The sequence below is a fragment of the Bos taurus genome, chromosome 6, assembly GCF_002263795.3.
Source record: "Bos taurus isolate L1 Dominette 01449 registration number 42190680 breed Hereford chromosome 6, ARS-UCD2.0, whole genome shotgun sequence".
NCBI lineage: Eukaryota > Metazoa > Chordata > Mammalia > Artiodactyla > Bovidae > Bos > Bos taurus.
The window spans coordinates 26,319,299-26,341,677 of record NC_037333.1 but is presented as its reverse complement, the minus strand read 5'-3'; the positions used below and the strand labels follow the sequence as shown (position 1 = coordinate 26,341,677).

The following is a 22,379-nucleotide window of genomic DNA, read 5'->3' as shown; positions in this document are numbered from 1 at the left end:
TCTTTGCAGCCAAAGATGGAGAAGCTCTATACAGTCAGCAAAACAAGACCAGGAGCTGATTGTGGCTCAGACCATGAACTCCTTATTGCCAAATTCAGACTTAAATTGAAGAAAGTAGGGAAAACCACTAGACCATTCAGGTATGACCGAAATCAAATCCCTTATGATTATACAGTGGAAGTGAGAAATAGATTTAAGGGCCTAGATCTGATAGATAGAGTGCCTGATGAGCTATGGAACCTTCTTTATAGTCATAGCTAAATTTTTGCTTTGGCAAATACTTTAGCTTTTAAAAAAAAAAAATTGAGTGCCTAACATCTTCCTGCTGTCTACCAGGAAAAGGCTGAATCGTACAAGAAATTATTTTTTTATATGTTCATGAGGTACAGAGGTACATAGAGGAGGGAAGGATTATATGCAGAGATCAGTAAGAAAAGATTTAGCGAGGATATAACAGAAGACAGCTTTGAAAAATAAATAGAACTTTTCCAGGTGATTTCCATGAAGAAAAGCATTACAGGGAAAAGGACTAATATGAGCAAAAACACAGGCAGCATAAAACAATAGGATGATTTTGAGTAAATTGCATGCTCTTCAACATGGCTGAACATGAATTTTGTGGAAACTGAAATTCTTTGTGGAAAGAAATGTCACGAGAGGTAAAGCAGGTGATTCACAAAGGATCTTATCTACTATAATTGTAGTCTGAGCTTTATTCAAGGTCAGTGGGGAGACACCAAAAGATTTATATCAGTGAAGTAATGTGGTCATCTGACATTTTAAATCAATCACTTCCATCACTTTGATGGAGGACTCTTGTATCATTCATTATGAAATATCTTTCTATGCTTCTAGTAATACATCTTGCATTAAAATCTATTTTGATCTTAGCATAGCCATACCAGTTTTATTTTGGTTAGAGTCTGCAGGTATGGACTTTGTAATCATAGTTTGTAACTATACAAACCCAAAGTTTGTACTTTGAACATTTCTGCATACTAATATGTTAAAAAAAAAAGTTGCAACATATAGGTAGGGACTTTTACCTGATTTGACAATCTTAATCTTTAATTAGAATGTTAATCCATTTATTTATTTAGTGTAAATTTACTGCGATAACTGTTTGCTATTTGTCCTTTCTGTTCTATATTCCTTTTTTCTTTCCATTCTTTACTCTTGAATTAGTTACGTAATTTTTACTGTTAATTCTCCTCCTTCCCACCATTATCTTACTAGTTGTATAATTTTTAAATTTTATTTTAGCGGTTACTCTGGAGCAGGGTTTCTTGGCCATGTTGTGACTGACATTTTGGACTGAAGAATTCTTTATGGGATAGGAGGGGGCTGTTTGTGTATAAGATTTTTTTTTTATCATCCATGGTCTCCACCCTCTAGATAACAATAGTACCACCCATGCTCCTACAATCATGACAATCAAAAATGTCTTTAGACACTGTCACATATCCCCCAGGGGGCATGATCTCTCTTCTTGAGAATCACTGCTCTAGAGTTGGGCTGTCCAATATATTAGTTAGTAGCCACATGTGAGAACTTGAAATGTGACTAGTCTATATTGAGATGTGGAATAAAAAGTAAGACACCAGATTTTGAAGACTTAATATTATTTTAAGGATCCTCATTAATAATTTTATTATAGATTTTATTATTAATAATTAAATTAAATATAAATAATTAAATTATTATTAATATTACATCAATAATTAAATTGTAGATGCACTAGATTAGAAATATATTATTAAAATTAATTTCACATTTATTTTTACTTGTTTTAATATAGCCGCTAGAAATTGAAGATTCACTTATGTGATGCTCATTTGTAGCTTGCATTGTATTTCAATTGGGCATCACTTCTCTTGAGATTATGACATACATCCTTCGTTTATTCAAGTCATGGATAAACCTGGATTTTTACAAAGTACCAGACAACGCAAGGATTCTGGAGCACTTCACTCTGTTCCTTCTCTTCTCTTGTGCTACTGCTGTCAGGTATTTTAGTTCTAGAGATTACAAATGTCCTTTGACATTACTATTATTGTTTTATACAATAATGTTTTACTATTATACATGTTATACTGTTATACAATAATGGTTATAATGTTAACCCACATTTGACCCTTTCTGTGCTATTTACTTCTGCCTGCATTGCTTGCTTCTATCGAGGCTCATTTCTTTCTAATTGAAGCTCTGCCTTTTTATTTCTTTGAATGCACACCTACTACTGATTAAGTCTCTCAATAGTTTTCTTTTTCTGAAAATATCATTTATTACAGATAAATGAATCTTTACATATGTAAACACTCATGTGGCCACAGCCTAGATCAAGCACTCTAGAAGAATTGCCAGCAGGCTAGGAGGCTCCATTATGCCCTCCTAACCAATATTTCCCCAAAGCTAATACTATCCTGACCTTTATAACCACAAATTAATCTTGTCTGCTTTCAATTTTCATATAAATGGACTTATAATGCAATACGTACTGTTGTGTGCCTGCTTTCTTTTGCACAACATTGTGTCTATGAGATTCATTCATTTTGTGGCATGTAGCAGTTTTCTGAATAGTATTCCATTGTATAAATATACCATAGATGGTTTATCCATTATATTAATGAAGATTTCGATTGTTTTAGAAAACTAAGATTATGAGTAAGGCTACTTTGACTATTCTTGTACATTTACTAGGTGAACATAGGCACTCATTATACTAGGAATGAAATTGCTGATCATTTAATCAGATCAGATCAGATCAGTCACTCAGTCATGTCCGACTCTTTGCGACCCCATGAATCACAGCATGCCAGGCCTCCCTGTCCATCACCAACCCCGGAGTTCACTCAGACTCATGTCCATTGAGTCAGTGATGCCATCCAGCCATCTCATCCTCTGTCATCCCCTTCTCCTGCCCCCAATCCCTCCCAGCATCAGAGTCTTTTCCAATGAGTCAACTCTTCGCATGAGGTGGCCAAAGTACTGGAGTTTCAGCTTTAGCATCATTCCTTCCAAAGAAATCCCAGGGCTGATCTCCTTCAGAATGGACTGGTTGGATCTCCTTACAGACCAAGGGACTCTCAAGAGTCTTCTCCAACACCACAGTTCAAAAGCATCAATTCTTCAGCGCTCAGCCTTCTTCACAATCCAACTCTCACATCCATACATGACCACAGGAAAAACCATAGCCTTGACTAGACGGACCTTTGTTGGCAAAGTAATGTCTCTGCTTTTGAATATGCTATCTAGGTTGGTCATAACTTTCCTTCCAAGGAGTAAGCGTCTTTTAATTTCATGGCTGCAGTCACCATCTGTAGTGATTTTGGAGCCCAGAAAAATAAAGTCTGACACTGTTTCCACTGTTTCCCCATCTATTTCCCATGAAGTGATGGGACCGGATGCCATGATCTTCGTTTTCTGAATGTTGAGCTTTAAGCTGACCATTTAACACATACCACCAAACAGATTTCCAAAATGGCTGTCCTATACACAAACCTTGATACTTAATTTCTTCACATCCTTACTAACCCTGTAGTATACAGCCTTTCTGTTAGATAGCAGTCTTTGGGTGGCTATGTCTTATGCTTATATTCTTCTGTTCTTCTGGCTTCCCTTTTCACTCTTTAATGGTGTCTTTTGATGTACATAAGTTCTTTATTTCAATGAAGTCCAATTTTCCAATCTTCTTTTTTGTGTCTAGTATGTTTTGTTTAGGAAATAATTGCTTACCAGAAGACCATTAAAATAGTTTTTTTTTTAATTATTTAGTCTAGAAGTTTTATCATTTAACTTTTACACTTAGTTCTATGATCCATCTTAAATTACTTTAATTTTTGAAGGATATTTTTACCTGTTGGGAATTCTAAGATACTTGTTTTCATTTGCTTACAGAAACTGTCCTATTTTTTGTTATTTTCATCACTTATGTTGGGAAGTCTTATTGTTTTTCTACTGGGTACTTCCAAAATTTTCTATGTATTTATTTATTTATTTGGCCATACTACATGGCATGTGGGATCTTAGTTCTCTGATCAGGGATAGAACCTGCATCCCTGTAGTGGAAGCAGAGTCCTAATCACTGGATCACTAGTGAAGTCTCCAAGATTCTCTCTTTATATTTCCCTTTCAGCAGCTTGACTAATAATGTGTCTAGATGGGTTTTTTTTAATTATCCTGCTTGAAGTTTATAACCCTTCTAGATTATGTGACTATATCTTTCATAATTTTTTAAAAATTTAGTTCTTCATGTATTCCAATATTTCTGTGTTCTCTCCTTTCTAGGACTCAGATTATGTATATATTAGCTCCAGAATTCTTCTGCTCTTTTCTGCAATGTTTTCTGATCTTTCTTATGTTTCATCAACCCTGTCTTCAGTCATGTCTAATCTACCACTGAGTTCATTAGCTAAGTTCTTGACTTGCTATCATTTTTAGTTCTAGAATTTTAAAGAATTTTTAAAATAGTTTCAGTTGAAATCCCTTACCTTTTCACACTTTTCTTAAATGTTTTGATTTAGTTATTTTAAAGTTCATATGTAATAAATACAATATATGGATCTCTATGTGTTTGTTTCTTTTGTCTTTTTTTTTTTTTCTTCCCTCCCTCTCTTAGGTTATTGTCATGTCCCGGTATACCTATGTTGTGTGTGAAAATTTGGAGTACTAACTTGAAGCTCTGGATAATGCTTTCTATCTCTTTCTCCAAAAAAGATTTACGCTTTTTTTTCCCCCGTCAGCAGTTAGAATAGGGACAGTGATGTCGCTCAGCTGTGCCCGACTCTTTGCGATCCCATGGACAGTAGCCTGCACCAAGCTCCTTTGTCCATGAGATTTTCCAGGCAAGAGTACTGGAGTGGGTTGCTATTTCCTTCTCCAGGGAATCTTCCCAACCCAGGGATCGAACCCAGGTCTCCTGCATTGTAGACAGACGCTTTACCCTCTGAGCCACCAGGGATATATCACCTTAAATGTCCTCCTGGGTTGTATGGATCCTAAGCTGAATTTCTGCCTTTGTGATAGCTCTATATTTTTAGTTTGTACTATTTCCAGGGTGTTTCCTTTCCTGAGTCTCAACTGAAAGTCTGGAGGGTTTACCATAGCCTCTTTTCTTTAATGGTCCTTGAACTCCAAATTTTGTCTCTCCAGCACTGTAAAACTGATGAAATTCCTGCTCAGTTTATCACTCTCTTGGCCAGCGATTTCTGTTAGATGTCTCATTCTATACCATGCACAGTGAGCATGTATCTGGGGCAGGGAGTGGGGGGATAAGCAGCACAGCCTGTTGGGATCATCTCAATTTATGCACCTTCTCCCCAAGGTCTTGATTCATGGGTTCTAGTTCCTAGACACCTAACTCTCTGATGCTTCAAAACCAAGAAAAGAATCAATAGATGATGGATAGTGGTACCACTGACTGAACAGGGCTGACACGATAAAAAGAAATTGAGAGGTTATGATGGAAAGGGATGTGTGCAAGAGGAAGAGATAATAAATCCTGCTTTGATAATATTAAGGTATTTGCTGCTCTGCTAAACAAAGAAAACCAGTAAGCAACTGGATGAAGGGTAAGTGGTTTGGCCTACTGATATTGATACAAATCTGCAAGTTGTCTGAATATAAGTGATGCTTAAAATTATGAGGTCAGAATTTACCCTGGGGTCCAGTGGTTAAGGATCTGCGCTTCCTTTGCAAGGGGTGTGTGTTCGATCCCTCGTCGGGGAACTAATATCCCATATTCTGTGTGGTGTGGCCAAAGGACAAAAAAAATTATAAGGTGAGATGCAATCATGAAGGTAGAGTTTTATATTTAGAATATATGAACAAGCTTAATAAATAACTCTGGAAAACTTATATATTTAAGATGATATAATAAATATCTGTTTAGTCTCAATTATATACAAAAATATTTCAATAGTCTTAGAAAACTGTCAATCCTTTTTTTTAATCATTGTATGACAAATTATTTCTTCCAAATGCTAGTTTATAATCTTTGCTCCTATAGTTCTAAATTAACAAAACTAGCATGTTAGTAGATCCATAGGGAAACTGTTAGGTATTTCCATAAAGATTTATGTTTCCAGAACATAGCATAAACACCAGAAAGATATAAATGAAACAAAGGTAGCATATAAAAGTTCAAGCTGAAATTGATATGGTATTACCGGTTTAGAAAGTAAGCTCTGAACTATACTACAGTTTGTAGAATCTGTCAATATTTTATCCTGCTTTTCCCACTTATAAGTTGTATGACCTTGGGAAAGATGCTTAATCTCTCCAAGCCTCAGTTTTCTTATTGGGAAAATGAAAATAATAGCAGTCCCTATTCCACTGGGTTGCTGTGACAATGAAACGGAATGATGTAAGTCAAGTGTTTTGCACAGTGTCATGCATATAATAAACTACACATAAATATGAAAAGGTATATAACTTCTAAAGACTAAATTATATGAAGGTAAAATTGGTATGATATTAAAACCTCTGTTAAATTCAAGCTTAAAACTCCTTTTACCTATGTCTAAATGCCAGGGGAAATTTAGTTGCAACATTTTTTACCCCTCTGATAACCAAAACTGATTCAACTTTGAATATTTCCTTTTTCCATATGTCTCTCCTAAAATAAAAATAAAGATGAACTTCCCACATAAACTGACCAACTTTTTGTTGAAGTATGAGTGGCTATGATCCTTGATTGAACTGCATTTGCCTACATAACTGATGAAAGAAAGTGAAAGTGAAGTCGCTCAGTCGTGTCTGACTCTTTGCGACTCCATGGACACCAGACTCCTCTGTCCATGGGATTTTCTAGGCAAGAGTACTGGAGTGGGTTGCCATTTCCTTCTCCAGGGAATCTTCCTGACGCAGGGATCAAACCCAAGTCTCCCGCCTTGTAGACAGATGCTTTACCGTCTAAGCCACCAGCGAAGTCCTACATAACTGATGAGAGGAAAGTTATATTATCTAAAATGTAAAAGTGTATGCTTCAAGGTGGCACTAGTGGTAAAGAACCTGCCTGCCAATGCAGGAGACGAATCAGATGCAGGTTCAAACCCTGGGTTGGCAGGATCTGCTGGTGAAGGAAATGGCAACTCACTCCAGTATTCTTGCCCAGAGAATTCCATGGACAGAGGAACCTGGTGGGCTACAGTCCATAGCATTCCAAAGAGTCAGACACGACTGAAGCGACTGCACAGCACTTCTCACGCTGTTTATCAGATGTTAGGCTACATTTAACCATACTGCTGGAAGATCTAGGTATTGTTCCTTTTTAAATTCTGCATGATCAGAATATTTCTGGGAAATTGATTCTCCTAAATCAAGCACAAAATTTGTGTTTGGCCAAGATGACAACTTCACTTTTGAAACCAATGAACTTCAGTGATTCAAAAGCTAAATGCTTGCTATTTTATCCCAATATAATAATTAAGTTTACACTCAACAGTGACTAACCAAAGCAGTGACTTTACTTTCTTTTGTCTTCAGAGATTTTTTGAACATTTTTTACCTGTAATACTGTCTCCATCTGAGTGTGCTTGGTTAATGTACATTAATATATTCAGAAAGCATTCTTCTTTCAAGAAATTCACTTCACCTGTGTGGATGACAACAAAGAAACTTGGTTCTGCACTCTCATTTTCCTTACACTTTACAAGTTAGAAATTTGAAAATAAGATTGCTATCTTGTATCTTTAAGACTTTCAGTTGTAGATGGTAGAAATACAATACAAATTATTTGGTATTCAAAATAAATGATCCCCCCACCTAGTAACTGCAGTGTACAGGAATGGTGCTGGCTTAGACAGATAAATCAAGGGTTTCAGAAACACCATCAGAATCATCAGTGTTTTCATCTTCATCGATCTCTCTGTGTCTCTTTCTGTATTTCTCTCATCTCTCTTATCTCTCTGATAAAAGAGGTGTATTGGGGTTTTCGTCACTGCTTTAATAAATCACCACCTTTAATGGCTTCAAATAACACAAATTTATTCTTATAAAGTTCTAGAGGTCAGAAGTCCTAAATAAGTCTTGCAGGGCTTAGATCCGGCTGTGGGTGCTGTGCCACTCCTTTCGATGGTAGCATTCCCAGGACATGCAGTTTCTCCGTGGTTTTCAAGGTCTACTTCCTGGCACCAAAGTGGCCTAGGTGGGGAGCTAGGAGTTGATAGCACCTTCCCTAATGCTGTGTAAGACAGCAACAGGAGCAGCAGTTTCCTCTTGGGACGGCTGTGCTGTGTGATGATCAGAATCTGTTCCCAGGCACCTAACTTCAAGTTTAGTTCTCTGGGCCTTCCAGCAGTTCTGTGAGGCAGCCAATATCCTTTTAATAAACTCCTTTTCCTGCTTAATCAGCTAAAGAGAGTTAGCTTCAAGTGCTTGAAATTGAGGGTGATGACTGACTTATCTACCTCAGAGAGTTAGTGTGGTGATGAAACAATATTAATGTTGTCACACAAGTTGGCTGCCTTGATTTGCCTGCGGATCATTCCCCTAGCACATCATCTGTACCCAAGTCCCTTGTTTCAGGGTTGGCTTTTGAGGGAACACAATGAAGACAGACCATACTGATGGAAGGAAAATGGTATGTTTTGACTTTGAACATTTCAGATAGAAAGAGGCATTCAAAACTAAAATTCCAGAGTGATTCCTCTACTTTCATTTTCTTCTATCCAAAGTGTTAATATACTGAATTTTATTCTTTAAAAGTTGAGATCATTCCCCTAGCTTTCTGTGCCACTGATGATTCTGGCATACAATTTTCATTTTCAAAAAAAAAAAAAAAAATTGGTAAAATTCCCTAAGTAGAATTGTCTTTTTAATATATCATCTTTTTGTTTATCCCAGAGGTAAAGGTTTAATATGTTTGCACAGAAAATAGTGCTGATATTTGAGAATTCGTTTAAAAGAAGATTAATATTTTATAATATTCAACTGATTGAAATGTAGTTTACAAGAAAAACTAATTACTTTTACAAAGTAGTTGAAAACTTTAGACCTAGAATATATGAATGATTTTCATTTGAACAAATTAAGAGAATTGATTCATCTTTGTGGCAAAACGATCCAGTTACATTTAGTCAGGGAACATTCACAATGTTGGACTCAGTGTTTCTGGAAATCAGAAAAACAAAACTAGAGCACATTTTCCCTGCAGGCTCTAACTTGAAAATTCAATTAAGATTTATTGATAAAAGACTGCACCAGCTAAAATATATTATCCTAATTTACAAATCAATAAGCATTTCTGTGATTTTTATGCACTATAAATTATATAATTTAATTTATGCCTATCTGATGTCCAAATGTGTTGGTAAATGAGATGCCTAAAGCAATGAGTGGGGGTAGAATATAATTCTGTTAATGTTGAAAAGAGGTGACATTTTTATTCTAATCATAACAGAGCTTATGTGGACGTTTTAACAACTTGCATACTAAACTTATTATATTTATATAGTGTCCCTTCTGTCTCCAGTCTTTTACACCTGGCGAATTCACCCACACACCCTAAAGACAGACTGAAAGCACCAAGAAAAATTTTAGGCAATTCTCCTCAAATTTTCCAATTTCTCTTTCCCCAAACTCATACGTCCTCCTAACATGCTTTGGTTTTCTGATAGCCTCATGTGTAACAGGGTTTCAGGTGGGCTGAATTCAGAACACTGAGTGACAAGCTGGCAGCATTTCTGAGTTTAAGTACCTGAGGCAAGTCTCCTTGGAGACCTTTGTTTTGCTCTTAGTTATGTAAGATGTTCAGGCACCTGTTCTCTTGAGAGTAAGTCTCACAACCTGATGTTTTTTCATCACAACTTCATGAAGCAGAGAGCCTGTCTCCAGAGTAAGGCTTGGGAAATTTTGCATAGTAGTGAAAAAGCTGCTTGGGGGGAAAAAAATGAACCAGATTTTTAATAACTTCCTTTTTGAGATTAGTAGTTTTCTGACAGATTGAGGTGGTTCAGTCCAAGATTTTTCACTGGATAAGAGCAGCAAGGGCTTCAAAGTAGAATTCTCCCTCAGTGATTTGTGCTTAAGATCCAGTCAACCCAAGAACTTCAATACCCAAGGGAAGCAGCTTTGGTCATGGCACATGTGAGAAATAGGTACTTCAGGAGCTTCCAGTAACACCCTAGCATGTTATCACCTTTGGAGATCAGTTGCTGGTTATGTGTAAGTATAAACCCGAAGCCTAGCTATGGCATAACTGTACAGGACTGAAGAGCTCTGGGCAAGAAAGGACATCACTGTGACAACAGATTCATATTCCTCAGATTGTGCAGAACAGATGCTCAATAGAGACACCAAGTATGACAGCAAAATACCTGTGGTTCAAAGGCCTCAAAACACTTTTGATTCTCTCTCCTCACATCTTTTTAGAAGTTGAATTGACCATAGTGGACAGTTTCTTACAGGGGGGCCACAGGAGGTGGACATTGGTGTTCCTGCAAATATGAGAATGAAGTATGCCAAGCTGGCGAATTAAGCTGTGAGTTTCATGCTTTCGTTCAGTCATGTCTGACTCTGTGACCCCATGGACTATAGCTCACTAGGCTCCTCTGTCCACATAATTTTCCAGGCAAGAATACTGGAGTGGGTTGCCATTTCCTACTCCAGGGAATCTTCTTGACCCAGGGATTAAACCCGTGTCTCTTGCATCTCCTATGTTGGCAGACAGGTTCTTTACCACTGACCCACCTGGGAACGAGCTCTGTTTACTTCTAGAGTTTTGACAGCCTCCCTCTACTCCTGTGTCTCTGGATAGATTGCAAAACTTTAGATCACAGATTTATTTTTCAGTGGAAAATGCAACTGAATAAAAATGTAATTGATAAATTTATTTTTAAATATCCACATAACTCAAAATATTAGGAACAATTTAAAAACAAAGAAAACAATATTTAGGTGTATAATAGCCTGTTTTACAAATCTCAGAGTGCTTGAGTGAACAATAGGTAGCTGACTTTCTGAGAAAGATGCTGAGACTGATTGAATAATAAAATGGCCATTCTCAGTTTTAGAATGGATGGGGGCAAGTAGGAGAAGACCGAGACAAAAACAAAACCAGGTATAGCCCAGAACTTGAAGTTGTTTGTCTTATTTCTGTTCAAACCAGATTCACACTTGCACTTCTTATGTGGCTGGCACCTAATGAGAAAACAAACCTTTGGACAAAAATAAGTTAGGAAATAAAATGAAAGAAAGTATCCCATCTTATAAAATCAGGTTTTTAAAATAAAATACAAGGTCTACTTAAGAAAAATTGTGGGATATAAAAAATATACATAAATGTACAGTTGGCTCTTGAACAACAAGAGTTCAGACTACCCAGATCCACTTATACACTGATTTTTTTTTCAATAATAAATCCTACTGTACTATATGCTCTGCAGTTTTTGGAATCTAAGGATGTGGAATTGCAGATGCAAAGGACGGACTATAAGTTACACTTGGATTTTGCACTGCTTAGAGGATCAGCACCCCAACAAAGTAGGTTATTCAAAAATCAACTATACTTTGATTCAGCATAGAAACACTCAATAACACAAATATGAAGGACCTACTGTGTAGCACAGGGAACTCTACTCACTATTCTGCAGTAGCCTATATGTGAAAAGAACTGGAAAAAGAATGGCTATATTAATATGTGTGTATAGAACTGAACCACTTTGCTGTATACCTGAAACTCACACAACGCTGTAAATCGACTATACCCCAATACAGAATAAAAACCAACTTAAAAATAATACTAATACAAACATGAAATTTCTCCAAAGATTAGTAAGGTAATTCAGTATCATCCCAAACAGAATCCCAAAGAGATTTCTTGTTTTCTTTTGAACTTGCAAAAATAATAGTAGAGTTCATCTATAAAAATAAATGAGTACAGCCAGAAAATTTCTGCAAAAGAAAATTTATGTGGAGGAAATATACCTACCAGATATTAATTATGTAAAATTTCAATATTAAGGAATGTTATTATTAGCCAAGTAAAATTCTGTGAAACAAAAGAGATTTTAAAAATAAACCTCCAAACAAAAAGGTATTTAGTATATAATAAATGCTGCTTTTACTATTTAGTTGCCAAATTATGTCCAACTCCTTTGCTACCCCATGGACTGTAGCCTGCCAGGCTCCTCTATCCATGGGATTTCCCAGGCAAGAATATTGGGGTGGGTTGCTATTTCCTTCTCCAGGGGATCTTCCCAAGCCAGGGATCGAACCCACGTCTCCTGCATCACAGGCAGATGCTTTATCACTGAACCACTTGGGAAGCCACATAATACATAAACGTTTTCAAATTATTGAGGGAAATGGCTTATTCAGTAAGTGATGCTGGAACAACTGGGAGAACAATTTAGAAAGTTTTTTTTTAATTTTCAAATATGTAAATATTTATTGTAAAAATAAAATCATAAAAACTAAAAAAATTAATTAAAAATAATTTTAGAGTAGGAGTCTTTTATGGGAACATTGAAAATCTAGAAATCATTAAGGAATATATTAATATATTTGACTAGATAAAAACTAAGGACTCGTGCAAGACAAAACAAATACTTCAAATAAGATAAAATACAACCAACTAACTGGAGAAAAATTGTTTGTAATATATATCAGTAAAATTCTGATTTCTTTAATATACAAAAAACACTTGCCAATCAATTTTTAAAAAGCAACCACATAAACAAAAATTGACATAGAGTATATATGTCATAGACTTATAAATAGATTTAACATATTTTATTTAACAAAGAAATGATGCAAGCATAAAACATAATCTCCTTAATGAGTCTTAATTCTAGTAGGTAGGCCTGATGCTCAGCTGGTAAATCCTTGTAGGGCTAGACTAGTTGCTTATGACTGATGCCCTATCTGACTGACCAGAACTCATACCCTTTCTAGTTATTAAGTATCCTCTCTGCTAGTAGAGGGTTGACAGACAAGAAACCAATAAATGTCAGAGTTTCTCAACCTTTGTGGTATTGACATTCTGGGCGAGATAGCTCTTTATGTCAGGGACTGTCCTGTACATTGTAGGATGTGTAATAACCTCTCTGGCCTCTACCCACTACATGCCAGCAGTAGCAGCTCCTTCTCCCCAGTTGTGAGAACCAAAATTGCTTCTAGACTTTGTCAAATGCCTCTGCCCCTGTTGACAAACACCAGTATGTATAAATGCCAGGTAGAATATTAGGAAAAATTATAAAGGAGAATAAAGTTGGATGAAGAGAGGCAGGTGCTTCTTTCAGTGGGGTAGTAGGGTAAGAGCTCTCTGAAAAGATGACATCTGAGCAGCAACTTGAAATGAGGAAATCATCCTGTTTTATTAGAGGAAAAAGAATTCCAGGCAGAGTGAATAGTAAGAGCAAAGATTCTGAAAGCTGAACACGTCTGGCCTTGGTGAAGAATAGCAAGAAGGCCACCAGTTGGAGCAGAGGGAGACAGAGAGAGTGGGGTTGATAGACAAGGTCAGAGAGGAAGACAGGAGGCAGATCTTTTAGAATCTTGTAGGCCATGGTGCATGCTCAGTCACTTCAGTTGTGTCCAACTCTTTTTGACCTGGGGACTGTAGCTCGGCAGGCTCCTCCGTCCATGGGATTCTCCAGGCAAGAAAACTGGAGTGGTTTGCCATGCCCTTCTCCAAGGGATCTTCCCAACCCAGGAATCAAACCCATATCTCCAGCGTCTCCTGGATTGCAAGTAGGTTCTACACCCACTGAGTCACCTGGGAAGCCTAGGCCATGGTAAGAACTTCCAATTTTACTTTGGATAAAACGGAAAATGAAAGGAGGGTTTTTAGAGAAGACTGATATAATCTCTTATATTAATAGAAAAAAGGGATAAAAATAACTAAAAATCTTATGAAAAAATTATCAATTTCAGCTGTAATTAATTGAAAGGAGTTTAAAAAATTGATATACCATTTTTTTTTCCACCTAGGATATTCAGTTTAGTTCAGTTCAGTTCAGTCGCTCAGTTGTGTCTGACTCTTTATGACCCCATGAATCACAGCACGCCAGGCCTCCCTGTCCATCACCAACTCCCAGAGTTCACTCAGACTCACGTCCATCGAGTCAGTGATGCCATCCAGCCATCTCATCCTCTGTCGTCCCCTTCTCCTCTTGCCCCCCAATCCCTCCCAGCATCAGAGTCTTTTCCAATGAGTCAACTCTTCGCATGAGGTGGCCAAAGTACTGGAGTGTCAGCTTTAGCATCATTCCCTCCAAAGAAATCCCAGGGCTGATCACCTTCAGAATGGACTGGTTGGATCTCCTTGCAATCCAAGGGCCTCTCAAGAGTCTTCTCCAACACCACAGTTCAAAAGCATCAATTCTTCGGCTCAGCCTTCTTCACAGTCCAACTCACATCCATACATGACCACTGGAAAAACCGTAGCCTAGGATATCAGCAAAGATTAAAAAGTTGAAACATCCAGTGAGAGTGAATCTTGAGTGGAAAAGGAACATTCGTCTGCTTTTAATGGATGTAAATTTGTACAACTTCATTAGAAGACAATTTGTTAATGCCTATTAAAATTTAAAAATTGTGGCAGTAACTGCATTTAAAAGGAATTTAACACATAGATCTACTCCACAAATGTAAAAAGTCATATTATAAAATTACTTCTTGCAGCACTGTTTGAAATACTAAAAACTCAATCCATGTTCAATAGCATTGGATTGGGTCTGTGCGTGCGTGTATTGGTGCTGAGTCTTTTTATTCATGTCTGACTCTTTGCAACCCCATGGACCATAGCCTGCCAGGCTCCTCTGTTCATAGAATTCTGCAGGCAAGAATACTGGGGTGGGTTGCCATGCCCTACTCCAGGGGATCTTCCCGACCCAGGGATCAAATCCACATCTCTTATGTCTCCTGCATTGGCAGGCAGGTTCTTTACCACTAGCACTACCTGAGAAGCCCAGGAATGGTTGTGTAAATTATAGCAAATCCATATAATAGAATCTAAATAGACCCACATGGAAAGATCTCCAAAATAATTGTTAGTTTAAAGAATAAAGTTAAAAACAAAAGCAGCTTATAGTATAATTCCTTGTTATGTAAAAGAATTAAAAAGCTATATGTGTGTTTGCTCTAAGGATATTCATTCTCTATGTGCATGCGCATGTGCTAAGTTGCTTCAGTCATGTCTGACCCTTTGCAACCCCATGGACTATAGCCCGCCAGGCTCCTCCGTCCATGGGTTTCTCCAGGCCAGAATACCGGAGTGTGTTGCCATGCCCTCCTGCAAGGAGATCTTCCTGACACAGGGACCAAACTTAGTCTCCTGCATTGCCAAGCCACTAGCGCCACCTGAGAAGCCCTCATGCTCTATGTATCTGCTTCTAATTAACTGATTTGTTCCTTCTACTTGTCACTGAGCATAATACAAGATGATTACTAGTGATTACTAATTCCTTTTACTTGCCTGCTTGATTTTTAGAACTTTATTTTATGTATGTGTGTGTGTATATATATATATATTTTTTCATATATATATAACACATATAGGGTGACTCTGCTTTTTTAAGATATTATATTCCTTACATTTATATTTTAATATAATTTCATAATAAATATAATGGTAATTCTCAAAGTGGAAATTGTTTTTACTAGTATATGGATAGAAAAGTCTGGAGGGATACATGAGAAACTGTTAACAATGGTTATCTCTAGAGACTAGAATTGAAAGTAAGTGAGTTAGGAGATTTTATATTTCATTTCATATCTCTATGTACTCATTTAAGTTTTTTATCATATGTATATTTTCTATAATATTCCTAATAATTTAAAACAAAAAACACAATATTCTAGAACACCAGCTTTGAACTCCTGTCTTCCAGGCCTGTCTCCCTACATTCCTAGTGTAGGAAATGATAACAAATTTGGTTTTCCTGGTTTTTATTCTCAATTCTCTGACTCTATTTGCATTTTGTCTGGCTCTTGATTCTCCTAGCTCTCCAGGTAAGCACTTCATATGATCTAACCTGTGGTTCATCTGCTTGCTTAACTGGCACCCAAACCTGAAAGAAGGTCAGACCAAAACTTCATACACTTGAAGAATAAGTAACATTATCACTTAGGAAAAGTGTTAGTCACTCAGTACTGTCTGATGCTTTGCAATCCTGTGGACTATAGCCCATAGGGCTCCTCTGTCCATGAAATTCTCTAGGCAAGAATACTGGAGTGGGTAGCCATTCCCTTCTCAAGGGGATCTTCCTGACCCAGGGATTAAATCCAAGTCTCCCGCATTGCAGGTGGTTTCTTTACCAATTGAGCCACCAGGGAAGATGGCCCAAGATATTGTTTAAAAAAAAGTAATATTTAATAAAATTGACTTCATTAAGATGCTCAATAATTGTATTAGATCTAATTTAGGGTTAAAGATAAAAAACTGGTTGTTATTGTTGTTGTCACGCATTTATTATAAAATTGTAAGATTACTATGGATCTTTTATGGTTTAAGGCTGGGTGAACAGACACATACCTAGCTCATTTTTACTCACACCATACAACAAACATAACAATTACAAAACAGCAAGTGAAATTGGTAATTGTTTCCTTCCCAGCCTTCAATGTGCCACAAAGTCTAGAGAATATAAGGGAGTATTATTTCAGATTGACTTGAGCCATATGTAGTTTGCAATGCAGAATTTTTTATCCATCTATTTCAGACCCTTCGCCCCCATGGTTGGTTTCCCCTCACCATTTTTAAAGACCACTTTCTTGGCCATTTACTCCCACCTCTCAAGTCTGTGTTGAATACCTTTCATCTCTGTTACTATGATGGTTTACCCTGAGTTGTTAACACATAGCCAGTAATAAATGATGACATTCCTGACATTTTCACAAGGAATAAAACAGTGTATATAGACATACATGTCAGTTTTTTGATGTCCAATTCATTTCATGCTTTTCCTAACCTTTATTTTTTACCTTTATAACTCACATCTATTTCTGAGCAGAGTTTTCTAGATTAAAACTTCCTGATTTGTTGACATCTTCTGGCTGAGTAACTGTCAGATTCCCATTTGACCTTTATACTTGCTTCAGCTCCAAGTGGATAAACACTAAAGGGGGAAAAAGAAAAAGAACTAGCCTAAATAGCATTTTTTTCCCTACTCTTCCAATGTCAGTGGTAGTATTGCAATTCCAATTAATAAATGTGGTTTGCTACAGCCAAAACACACTTATTATTTTTTCCAGTAATTATATTAAGACCATATTAAAATAATTATTCAGGTACCCTACTCCTTAAAGACAAATGAGATTCTATAAAACTGTCTGGAAAGCTAATTTGGTGAAATCCTTACTTGATATTTTAATTACAGAATTAGAGATATTACCATGAAAAACAAATTCTTCAAAGGCCTGGATCAAAAGCTTTCTGGAAAGAAAAGATCGCTATGCCATCATTATTGTGGTTTGCTGGGCCCTGTCAGATAATGACATTCCAGAGCATTATTACACCTAGTGATCCACTCATTGCCTTCCAGTTTAGAACATTTGAACAGATTGTAGCAGTGCCTTCTCTACTTCATGATCTACCCTTTCGTTATTGCCTTTCATCACAAAATCTTACTCTTTTTTTGCCAGAGTATGTTCAGGTTCTACATAGAACCCATCTACCTCCTACGCTCTTTTTTTTTAACTTTTTATTTTGCGTTGGAATATAGCCGATTAACCATGTGGTAGTTTCAGGCACACAGTAAAAGAACTTATCCATACATATACGTGTATCCATTCTCCCCCACACTCCCCTCCCATCCAGGCTGCCACATAGCATCAAGTAGAGTTCCCTGTGCTATACAGTAGGATTATCTCCTATGCTTTTGAAATATGTTGTGGACCTGCCACATATGACTAACATGTGGTGTATTTCTTGGGATTTTTTACTTGTATAAAATAAGAAATTATTTGTACTAAATAACATATTAAGTTTCATATACCTTCACATCAGTTCAGTTCAGTACAGTCACTCAGAAATGTCCGACTCTTTGCGACCCCATGGACTGCAGCATGCCAGGCTTCCCTGTCCATCACCAACTCCCAGAGCTTGTTCAAAATCATGTCCATTGTGTTGGTGGTGCCATACAACCATCTCATCCTTTGTCATCACCTTCTTCTCCTGCCTTCAGTCTTTCTCGGCATCAGGGTCTTTTCCAGTGAGTCAGTTCTTTGCATCAGGTGGCCAAAGTATTGGAGTTTCAGCTTCAGCATCAGTCCTCCAATGAATATTAAGGACTGATTTCCTTTAGGATGGACGGGTTGGATCTCCTTGCAGTCCAGAGGATTCTCAAGAGTCTTCTCTAACACCATAGTTCAAAAGCATCAATTCTTCAGCACTCAGCTTTCTTTGTAGTCCAAGTGTCACATCCATACATGACCACTGGAAAACCCATAGCTTTGACTAGACCGACCTTTGTCAGCAAAGTAATGTCTTGGTTTTTTAATACACTGTCTAGGTTTATCATACCTTTTCTTCCAAGGAGCGAGTGTCTTTTAAGTTCATGGCTGCAGTCACCATCTGCAGTGATTTTGGAGCCCAAGAAAATAAAGTTTCTCACTGTTTCCATCGTTTCTCCATCTATTTGCCATGAGGTGATGGGACCGGATGCCATGATCTTTGTTTTTTGAATGTTGAATTTAAGCCAGCTTTTTCACTCTCCTCTTTCACTTTCATCAAGAGGCTCTTCAGTTCCTCTTTGCTTTCTGCCATAAGGCTGGTATCATCTGCATATCTGAGAATATTGATATTTCTCCCAGCAATCTTGAATACAGCTTGTGCTTCATCCAGCCTGGCATTTCGCATGATATACTCTGCATATAAGTTAGATAAGCAGGGTGACGATATACAGCCTTGACGTACTCCTTTTCCTATTTGGAATCAGTCTGTTTTACCATGTCCAGTTCTAACTGTTGCTTCTTGACCTGCATGCACATTTCTCAAGAGGCAGGTAAGATGGTCTGGTATTCTCATCTCTTGAAGAATTTTCCACAGTTTGTTGTGATCCACACAGTCAAAGGCTTTGGCATAGTCAATAAAGCAGATGTTTTTCTGGAACCCTAATAATATATGAAGTTTCATATATTTAATAATAATGATGCTATCTATGAAATATGAATAATATTTCATATATGATAATCCTTACCATTAATGTATAAAATATGATATATTAGCAATGGAACTTTAATAAATATTCAGTCAGTTTTAGAAGGACTGCTAATGAGATATGAAGATATTTTATCTATTTTATCTAAAAATATGAAGATCTATTTTATCTAAGATGTAAAAGGAAAACACTGCAATTTTACTTGCTAGCATGATGTTTGTCAGGAATTAATAATAATTCTATTTAAATTTTAATAATATTATTGCATAAGAAGTATAAATATTTTTAACAATTAAAAGATAGGTTCTTAAACAAGATATATGTATTTGACATGTGGATGGAAAGTTTCTTAAAATCTAATTTTAACTACCTGCCTTGTAACCTATATGTGATGAAATATAATTATTGATGATTACTAATAAAAATTCATCAATTTCTTGCTTGCTTAATAGTTATACTATCAGCTCAACAGAGAATAATTATTTTAGACATTATTGTTAGACATTAAATTTAGTTTTTTTTATTTACAAGTTTTATGAAGGGCTTCCCTGGTGGCTCAGTGGTAAAGAATCTGCCCACAAGTGCAGGAGACATGGGTTCGGTCTCTGGATTGGGAAAATCCCCTGGAGGAGGAAATAGAAAGCCACTCCAATATTCTCGTCTGGAAAATCCCATGGATAGAGGCACCTAGCAGGCCATACAGGCCATGGGATGGCAAAGAATCACAATTTAGCAACTAAACAGCAACAACAACCTTTATGAAACAGGGTCTCTGAAACTAAAAATAAACACAAAAACATGATTGTGAGCATGTCTTTTCCTCTATATGCCTCATGTATATTCTTCTGGAGCTTCTTTTGAAGTTGTGACTGTCAAAAGATAGAAGAAGAAAGCAATAGAAAGAAATCAAAATTTCACTACAGCTGTTTAATATCATTATAAAGTCAATTCACCAACTTAAAAAGAACAGTGATAGGAAGTGGTGAGAAGAGAGATCAGATAGAATAAATTAACAGAGGTTTGAATGAAAGACTAAGAAACTTGGATTTAATTCTATTAATACAAGTCAAGGAAGTCAGTGAAATTTCCTGATCAGAGGGTTGAACATAATAAAAAATCATCTTCTCAAAGATTAATCTGCAGTTCTGTCACAAATTAACAGGAGGATATAGGAATCTGGTTATAGCTGTTAGAGGTCCTCACTGCCTGAAGTAAAGTAGTTATTATGTAGAAGCAGATAGCATCTAAGAAATATTCTAAAGGAGAAATGGATAGAGCTTTACAACTGACATGGATGAAAAATAAGAATGAAAGATAAGAGAAACTCAGGCAACTGGCTTAGTTATTAGGGCAGGAAAGCTTACAAATATATATGTATATTTTTATGTAAGGAAATTTTTTTTAGGAAAGTCATAGCCACCTATAGGATAGTAGTTCTAACTTAAAAATCTAATGATGGAGAGAAATACCTAATAACAAACAACTGCCATTAACTCAATAATGCTTTTAGATGAAATTGTATCCTATGAATCACAATAGCATATGTCTGTTTCCACAGGATATAATTTGACTCTTCTGCATATTGCCGCTGATATGAATGCTGCCCTAAGGGTTGTGCAGTGCATAGTCTATACCGTCTACCCTACTGTACACAGTGTTTATGACTATAGCATCTACACATTTTTGGAAATAGTTGAGCAAAACTGGAGGAAACCCATTTATTCAGTTCTCAGTTACTATCTAATTCAGCACGGCTTCATGGATTCTTTGCAAGGACTCCTTAATTTCCCGGGGGACAGGCATCCATAGATCAGTTACCAATAGGAGGAAGAGAAGCAGGAGGATTATTATATTGTTGCAAACAGTGATGGGAAAGTTCAGAGAAGGAAGGACTCTTCTCCCCACTAAATCTCTGGTCTCTTTGCTTTCTAAGATAAAGTATGAGCTAAGAATTATATACTGTATGTTAGTTTCCTAGAGCCGCTATGAAATTACCATAAACTTGGTGACTTAAAACAAGAGATATTTTTTCTGTCACAGTTTTGGAGGCCAGAAGCCCATAATCAAGGTGTCTACAGAGTCACGCCCCCTCTGAAGGCTCCGGGAAAAATCTTTCTTGCTTCTCCCAGGCTCTGGTAGTTATCAGCAATCCTCGGCCTTCCTTGGCTTTTAAGCTGCATTGTTCTACTCTCTTTCCCTGTTTTCACACAGCATTCTGTGCGTGTCTCTATGCCTTTTCACTTCTTCTTCTAAAGACACTTGATTGGATTTAGGGTGCTGTCTAACCCAATATGACCTTATCTCAAAATCCTTAACTAATTACATTCTTCAAAGACCCTATTTTCAAATAAACTTCCACTCTGAGGCTCTGGATGGACTGGAATTTGGAGAGAACACTGTTGAACTCACCACACATCCCTACTAAAAACCTAAATATGTCACAGACATGCCCTCACATATTTTAAAGAAACCATTGCATTTTTACAATCCAATATCAAGGACTTTCCTTGTGTCTCAGCTGGTAAAGAATCCGCCTGCAATACAGAAGACCTGGGTTTGTCCCCAGGTTGGGAAGATTCCCCTGGAGAAGGGAAAGGCTACCCACTCCAATATTCTGGCCTGGAGAATCCCATGGACTGGAGAATTTCATGGGGTCGCACTGAGTTGGACACAACTGAACGACTTTCACACTCACACACTCACATTGCATTTTTACAGTTGCTGAGTTTTGCAAAGGTAAAGATGCAGTATATTCTGATTCTGAAGCTGAAATAGGAAAATCAATGCCACAAGGCTACAACTGGGAGTAGGTTAAAGCGAACATGTTTTGATCGAACAAAACAGCATAAGGCATTAAAGAAAAGGCAAAGTTTTTGAGCTCCTGCTTTAGCCTCTTGAGAACACAGCCTTCCCCTGAGTGGTGACTTTTACATGTATACATCTCCCTACTAGTGTTGACAAATCCTGCTTTTAATTCACCATGAAGGAAGGAAATGAAGGAAAGAAGATAGGACATAATTCCACAAGCTCGTTATCTGACTTGCTTTTCATAAAACAAAAACCTGTTTTGTGTTGTTAATTGATGTTTAAAATGTACAATTAGTTGCTATCTTGATCTTTCTTTCTCTAGTTCAGCTTATTCATTCACTGAAGCCTGATTGGAATATTTTATTTAAAACACTCTGTTTATTAATGTAGAACAGAATGGGTAGGATTTTTAAAACATTAATTTATAATTCTTTTTGAAGTTTGTATAAAGTTTTGGGCTTTAAAAAA

General features: G+C 36.8%; 1 long non-coding RNA gene across 1 annotated transcript in view; it reads right to left on the bottom strand.

The window, feature by feature from the left end:
- LOC132345483 (uncharacterized) overlaps positions 1–17,733 on the bottom strand; it is a 32,283-nt gene extending 14,550 nt beyond the window's left edge. The window contains exons 1-4 of the long non-coding RNA XR_009494836.1: positions 17,337–17,733; positions 14,241–14,389; positions 7,508–7,594; positions 5,658–5,742 (exon numbers count right to left, since the gene is read on the bottom strand). This is a non-coding gene — a long non-coding RNA (uncharacterized lncRNA). The remainder of the gene's footprint in view (positions 1–5,657; positions 5,743–7,507; positions 7,595–14,240; positions 14,390–17,336) is intronic.
- Positions 17,734–22,379: the final 4,646 nt, after the last annotated feature.